Source organism: Musa acuminata, unplaced genomic scaffold (assembly GCF_036884655.1).
Source record: "Musa acuminata AAA Group cultivar baxijiao unplaced genomic scaffold, Cavendish_Baxijiao_AAA HiC_scaffold_106, whole genome shotgun sequence".
Taxonomy (NCBI): Eukaryota; Viridiplantae; Streptophyta; class Magnoliopsida; order Zingiberales; family Musaceae; genus Musa; species Musa acuminata.
In genome coordinates this window covers 35,001-42,500 of record NW_027020385.1, presented here as the reverse complement: position 1 = coordinate 42,500, position 7,500 = coordinate 35,001, and positions in this window count along the sequence as shown.

Below are 7,500 nucleotides of genomic sequence, written 5' to 3'. Positions count from 1 at the left end.
TGCCACCCGGGGGGTTCCTGGGTGCTGAGATGGCTGACATTTTGGTGAGCGGAGGCAGCACTCCGCTCACCTCCCGCGGCACGCGAAAACGAAGCCGTTTTGGGCTGTTTTGGGGCTGTTTTGCTCGGTTCGGTGAGCGATCGCTTTGCAACGCTGCAGCTTGTTCGAACTTACATATTTACAAGCAAAATGACCCAAAACCATGGGAAAACATGCTGTTAAGCAGCTGTACATGCGGGTGTGAGCGACGAACGGTTCGTTGAACGAAGTTGTTGCGGGTGCGCGACGACCGTTCGTGACATTCTCCCCCACTTAAACTGTCGACGCCCTCGTCGACGCTTGTTGGTAGTTGTTGATGACGTCTTCTTCATGTCGCAGGGCGTCTTCAGACTCCCAACTGGCTTCAGTTCGGGGAAGCTTTCGCCACTTCACCAAGTACTCTGTTTGCTCCGCTCCGTTGGGTAGCTTTATCTTGCGATCCGCCAAAATGGTTTCCACTCGCTTCTCGTAGGAGGCTGTGATGGGAGGTAGCCGAGTTGGAACACTTCGAGAAGCATCTTGCGGATCTGAATGGTAGGCCTTTAGGTTGCTGGCGTGAAGAACGTTGTGAATTTTGAACCACGCCGGCAGCTGCAACTTGTAAGAAACATTGCCTACCCTGCTGATAATTGGGAAGGGCCCTTCATACTTACGCACCAATCCTTTGTGGACTCTTTTCCTGAAGAATTGGAGTGATGCTGGTTGGAGCTTTACCAACACCAAATCGCCAACTTTGAACTCCTGTGGTCGCCTTCCCAAGTCTGCCCACTTCTTCATCCGTTTTGCCGCCTTCTCCAAGTAAGCCCGCGCAATATCGGCATTCCGATGCCACTCCTTTGCGAAATGGTAGGCTGATGGACTACTCCCAGTATACCCAATAGCCATAGTGTGCGGAGTCGACGGTTGTTGTCCTGTGATAATTTCGAAGGGGCTCTTGTTGGATGCAGAGCTCCGCTGCAAGTTGTAGGAGAATTGGGCGATGTCCAACAGCTTCACCCAATCTCGTTGATTGGCACTCACATAGTGCCGGAGATACTGCTCTAAGAGCGAATTTATTCTTTCAGTCTGACCATCCGTCTGGGGGTGGAGGCTTGTAGAGAAGTATAACTTTGATCCCAACAATTTGAATAGCTCGGTCCAGAACCGTCCCAGAAACCGAGCGTCTCGATCACTAATGATATTGTGTGGGACTCCCCAATACTTCACTACACCCTTCATCATCAGTCTGGCCGCCTCTTCAGCTGAACAGTGTAGGGGAGCAGCAATGAAAGTTGCATACTTTGAAAACCGATCGACCACCACAAGTATCGATCCAAGTCCCCCTACAGGTGGCAAGCTTGATATGAAGTCTAAGGAAATGCTCTCCCAAGGCCTTTCTGGTACGGGCAACGGCTCCAAAAGTCCCACCGGCTTCCGCTGCTCCACCTTGTCTTGTTGGCAAGTAAGGCATGTTCGAACATACTCCTCCACATCAATCCCCATTTTTGGCCAGTAGAAGGCCCTCTCCACGAGAGCCAACGTTCTGTGAATGCCGGGGTGTCCAGCCCAAAGGGAATCGTGACACTCTTTCAAGAGTTCACGCCTTAGATTGTCCACTCGGGGAACATAAACCCTATTCCCTTTTGTGTAAACAAGTCCCTCCTGGACCCAAAATCGTCGTGCTTTGCCTTCTTTGATGAGCTGCATCAGGATAACTGCCTGGGGATCACTATACAGTCCATCTCTGATTCGGGAAAGGAAGGTTGAGTGTAACTGACTTGCTTGGCCTCTGCCCTCCAGTTGTGCAGCATTCACGCACTCCACCTTCCGACTCAGCGCATCGGCCACGACATTCGCCTTCCCGGGCTTATATTCCATTGCCATATCAAATTCAGCCAGGAAGTCCTGCCACCGTGCTTGCTTTGGGGAGAGCTTCTTCTGAGTTTGGAAATAACTCAAGGCGATGTTGTCTGTCCTCAGCACAAATCGCGACCCAAGGAGGTAGTGTCGCCAAACTCGTAGGCAGTGGATCACCGCTGTCATCTCCTTCTCATGCACTGGATACCGCCTCTCGGTCTCGTTGAGTTTACGGCTCTCGTAGGCCACCGGATGACCTTCTTGCATGAGTACTCCACCAATAGCAAAGTCCGAAGCATCTGTATGGACTTCAAAGGGCTCTCCATAGTTTGGCAATTTGAGCACTGGTTCTTCCAGAACAGCAGCCTTCAGATCTTGGAATGCTATCTCACATTTGTCAGACCACTTCCAAGGCTGCTCCTTCTTCAGCAACTCCGTCAGTGGGGTTGCCCGCTTCGAATATCCAGCAATGAAGCGTCGGTAGTAGTTGACGAAACCAAGGAAGGATCTCAACTCTGGCACCTTCTTTGGAGTTCGCCATTCCGCAACTGCTTGCACCTTCGACTTGTCCATCCGGATGGAGCCATCACCGATTCGGTGCCCCAAGAACAGGATCTCAGTCTGAGCAAAGTAGCATTTCTCCCTTTTTACGAACAAAGTGTTCTCCCTGAGAACCTTGAAAATCGTCCGAAGGTGCTTGACGTGCTCCTCGAGCGTTTGGCTGTAAACGACGATGTCGTCCAAGTAGACGACCACGAACTTATCCAAATACTCCTTGAATAGCTGGTTCATGAGAGTACAGAATGTTGCCGGAGCGTTGGTTAAGCCGAAAGGCATCACCAAGAACTCAAACGCTCCATATCTGGTCACACATGTAGTCTTTGCTTCGTCGCCTTCAGCAATGCGCACCTGCCAATACCCCGACCGAAGGTCGAGTTTTGAGAAATACTTCGCCTTGCCCAATTGGTCGAACAAGTCCGCGATGAGCGGGATGGGATACTTGTTCTTCACTGTTACTTTGTTGAGGGCTCGGTAGTCGACGCATAATCGGAGGCTCCCATCTTGTTTCTTCTGAAAGAGAACTGGAGCTCCGAAAGGTGCTTTTGAGCTGCGGATGAGACCACCGCTTAGCAGTTCACCTAACTGCTTTCTGAGTTCTGCCAACTCTGGCGGGGCCATGCGATAGGGTGGTCTCGCTGGAGGCTTCACTCCTGGCTCCAGCTCAATACTGTGATCCACGCCTCTGCGTGGCGGAAGAGTCTTCGGCAACTCAGGTGGCATAACGTCTTTGAACTCCTTCAGGACGTTGGCCACCACAGCAGGTTCTTGAATGGCTTCTTCATTGAGTGGCTCTAGCTTCATAGCAGCCACGAATGTTAGTTCGCCCTTTCGCACCCCTTTCTTCAATTGTAATGCCGAAATATGTTGGGGCTCCTTGGTTCCTCTCCGAGAGACGGGCACCACACAGGGGTCATCGCCTCCCATCATACATAGGGAATTCAAGAATGGCATCGGCACCAACTTCGCCGCGTGCATAAACTCCATTCCAAGGATCACTTGGAAGTCGTCTAGTGGCACGGCCATCATGTTGGTGGTTCCGCTCCAAGTCCCGATTCTGATGGGAACTCCCTTCGCCAATCCGGAGATTCGCCTGGCCTCCGAGTTCACTGCTTTCATTCGGCTTGGGCTCTTCTCCAATGTCAACCCAAGTCGCTGTGCTTCACGATCGGCTATGAAGTTGTGGGTAGCGCCCGTGTCCACCATTGCACGGGTCGTTTGGCCATTCAGCTTGATGTCCACATACATCAGTTCACTACTTCCTGCTTTTTGTGCCTTCGTCTTCATGTTCTCCCCCACTTGACCCCGCATAGCGTTCAACAAACGCATTGCTCCCATTCGGGGTCCTTGCGACTCTTCATCGTCGCTGCTGGATTCAGAACTGCTTGAGCTAAGGGCAACGGTTTTGCCCTTGTCCGATCGGGGAGGGTGGATGGAAGCTGTCAACGCGTTGAGTGCCTGCTTCTGTGGGCACTCCCTTACCATGTGCGGTCCTCCGCACAAGAAGCATCCTCCAGGTTTTGAGGCCTTGCCTTTTGGGTTCGGCCCTTTGTGGGAGCTCTTCTTCTTCTGTTTGCCCCCGAGCTCCTTCCCTCGAGAATGTTTTTGAGGGCGATTGCTTGAAGATTGTTTCCTTCTCGCTGGGTCTTCAGAGGAAACGAAGTCGGTGAGCCTTTCTGCAGCTGCAATTGCCCCGACCACGTCGGTAACATTCCTTCGATTCAGCTCTTGCTGAGCCCATGGTTTCAGACCATCAAGGAAACTGAACAACTTGTCCTTCTCGGACATGTCCTGTATGTCCAGCATCAGTGCAGAAAACTGCTTTACATAGTCTCGGATGGTGGTACTTTGGCGGAGTTGTCTCAACTTCCTTCTTGCGACGAACTCTGTGTTCTCCGGTAGGAACTGAGTTCTCAACTCCCGCTTCAAGTCTTCCCATGTGTCGACTCGACACCGACCTTGTTGGATTTCCTCCCAACGAGTTCGCCACCAAAGTTTCGCATCTCCGTTCAGATACATTGTTGCTATTGAAACTTTGGTATCTTCAGAATCGGGTCTCGTAGCTCGGAAGTATTGTTCCATGTCGAACAGAAAGTTCTCGAGCTCCTTGGCATCTCTGGCCCCTCCGTATCCATGGGGCTCAGGTGCCCTCAAGTTTTGTGGCGGTGCAACGCGGGTGTTGCCTCCTCCCGCATTTAGCGTTCTTGTGAGCATAGCCACCTTCGCCGTGAGTTCCGCCACAACATCTTGTAAGTGCTGCACGGAGTCCTTGGTGTCATCGGACAGTCGGTCGACTAGGGCCTCGACCTTGTCGATCCTGGACTCCGCTTCCTCTTGCGAGCTCTCTACCCCAACAAGTCTTTGTTGGCCATGGTAGAGTTCCTCCATGCTCGCTTCAAGAACATCCAGGCGGGTTTCCGCCGTCGTGAGTCTCTCCTTATGACTCTTTTTCCCAGTTAGCGCACCAGATTGCGCTTCCTCCGCTCGCGGAGAGTTGCCAACTTCTCGCTCATCCTGTTCGCTGCCGCGATCCTCATGAGCGGCTCCAACAGTATGAGAGCGAGTGTGCACATGCAGCCCACCTGCGGCTGCTTGGGGCAAGGGTCCGGCCTGCCCCGTCTTGCTTGATTCGCCACGATGCTTTGCCATGGCGAAGTTGCGAAGTTCGTTCGCTGTTCGATCGAAGAGCTTGCCCGCTCTGATACCACAATGTCACGACCTTAGCTGGAAGTGCCTAAGGCGTGCGGCACCCTTGCGGCCAAAGACGCGAACTTAGCTTGCGTTGCCTAAGTCGCGAGTCACCCGTGCGGCAAAGACGCGAACTTAGCTTTGCCTTGCCTAAGTCGCGCTTCGCCCTTGCGATCTTGCTCCGCAAGGATCAGCCCACTTTGTAACCTCTCGCAGGTCCCGAAGGACCTGTAAAAGAGAAAGAGAGTTAGATCGAAAGAACGAGCAACGGACACGTCCCGAAGTCTCGCGAAAAGGAAAGCTTTACAAGCAATTCGTCGAACACCTTGTGTGCACAAGAGAAAAGAGGGAGAGGGGGAAAAACAAGGCTTTCAAGGATGAACGAACAGCTGCAAGCCCACAAACAGCCGCTCACCTGGTCCCGGACGCAACACCAAGTTCCCGTAAAGGTCACGTACGAACTTGCGAAAGAGTGTTCAACGCCCGGTATATAACCGAAGCCCCATCCAGCCATGTGCCACCCGGGGGGTTCCTGGGTGCTGAGATGGCTGACATTTTGGTGAGCGGAGGCAGCACTCCGCTCACCTCCCGCGGCACGCGAAAACGAAGCCGTTTTGGGCTGTTTTGGGGCTGTTTTGCTCGGTTCGGTGAGCGATCGCTTTGCAACGCTGCAGCTTGTTCGAACTTACATATTTACAAGCAAAATGACCCAAAACCATGGGAAAACATGCTGTTAAGCAGCTGTACATGCGGGTGTGAGCGACGAACGGTTCGTTGAACGAAGTTGTTGCGGGTGCGCGACGACCGTTCGTGACAACCCGGGGGGTTCCAGGGTGCTGAGATGGCTGACATTTTGCTCCGCTCACGACGGTCACCGCGCCACACAAGAACAGCCCAAAAACAGGCCAAAACAGCCCAAAAACGGGCCAAAACTGGCCATTTTTGGCTGCGCGAGCGAGCGGCGAGCGGCGAACAGCGAGCGAAGCGAGAGGCAGCACCGTCCCTGCTATACGAAAGCCCCATCCAGCCCTGTGCCACCCGGGGGGTTCCAGGGTGCTGAGATGGCTGACGTTTTGCTCCGCTCACGACGGTCACCGCACCACGCAAGAACAGGCCAAAAACTGGCCAAAACAGCCCAAAAACGGGCCAAAACTGGCCATTTTTGGCTGCGCGAGCGAGCGGCGAGCGGCGAACAGCGAGCGAAGCGAGAGGCAGCACCGTCCCTGCTATACGAAAGCCCCATCCAGCCCTGTGCCACCCGGGGGGTTCCAGGGTGCTGAGATGGCTGACGTTTTGCTCCGCTCTCGACGGTCACCGCGCAATGCAAGAACAGGCCAAAAACTGGCCAAAACGGCCCAAAAACGGGCCAAAACTGGCCATTTTTGGCTGCGCGAGCGGCGAGCGGCGGACAGCGAGCGAAGCGAGAGGCAGCACCGTCCCTGCTATACGAAAGCCCCATCCAGCCCTGTGCCACCCGGGGGGTTCCAGGGTGCTGAGATGGCTGACGTTTTGCTCCGCTCTCGACGGTCACCGCGCAATGCAAGAACAGGCCAAAAACTGGCCAAAACGGCCCAAAAACGGGCCAAAACTGGCCATTTTTGGCTGCGCGAGCGAGCGGCGAGCGGCGGACAGCGAGCGAAGCGAGAGGCAGCACCGTCCCTGCTATACGAAAGCCCCATCCAGCCCTGTGCCACCCGGGGGGTTCCAGGGTGCTGAGATGGCTGACGTTTTGCTCCGCTCTCGACGGTCACCGCGCAATGCAAGAACAGGCCAAAAACTGGCCAAAACGGCCCAAAAACGGGCCAAAACTGGCCATTTTTGGCTGCACGAGCGAGCGGCGAGCGGCGGACAGCGAGCGAAGCGAGAGGCAGCACCGTCCCTGCTATACGAAAGCCCCATCCAGCCCTGTGCCACCCGGGGGGTTCCAGGGTGCTGAGATGGCTGACGTTTTGCTCCGCTCTCGACGGTCACCGCGCAATGCAAGAACAGGCCAAAAACTGGCCAAAACGGCCCAAAAACGGGCCAAAACTGGCCATTTTTGGCTGCACGAGCGAGCGGCGAGCGGCGGACAGCGAGCGAAGCGAGAGGCAGCACCGTCCCTGCTATACGAAAGCCCCATCCAGCCCTGTGCCACCCGGGGGGTTCCAGGGTGCTGAGATGGCTGACGTTTTGCTCCGCTCTCGACGGTCACCGCGCAATGCAAGAACAGGCCAAAAACTGGCCAAAACGGCCCAAAAACGGGCCAAAACTGGCCATTTTTGGCTGCACGAGCGAGCGGCGAGCGGCGGACAGCGAGCGAAGCGAGAGGCAGCACCGTCCCTGCTATACGAAAGCCCCATCCAGCCCTGTGCCACCCGGGGGGTTCCAGGGTGCTGAGAT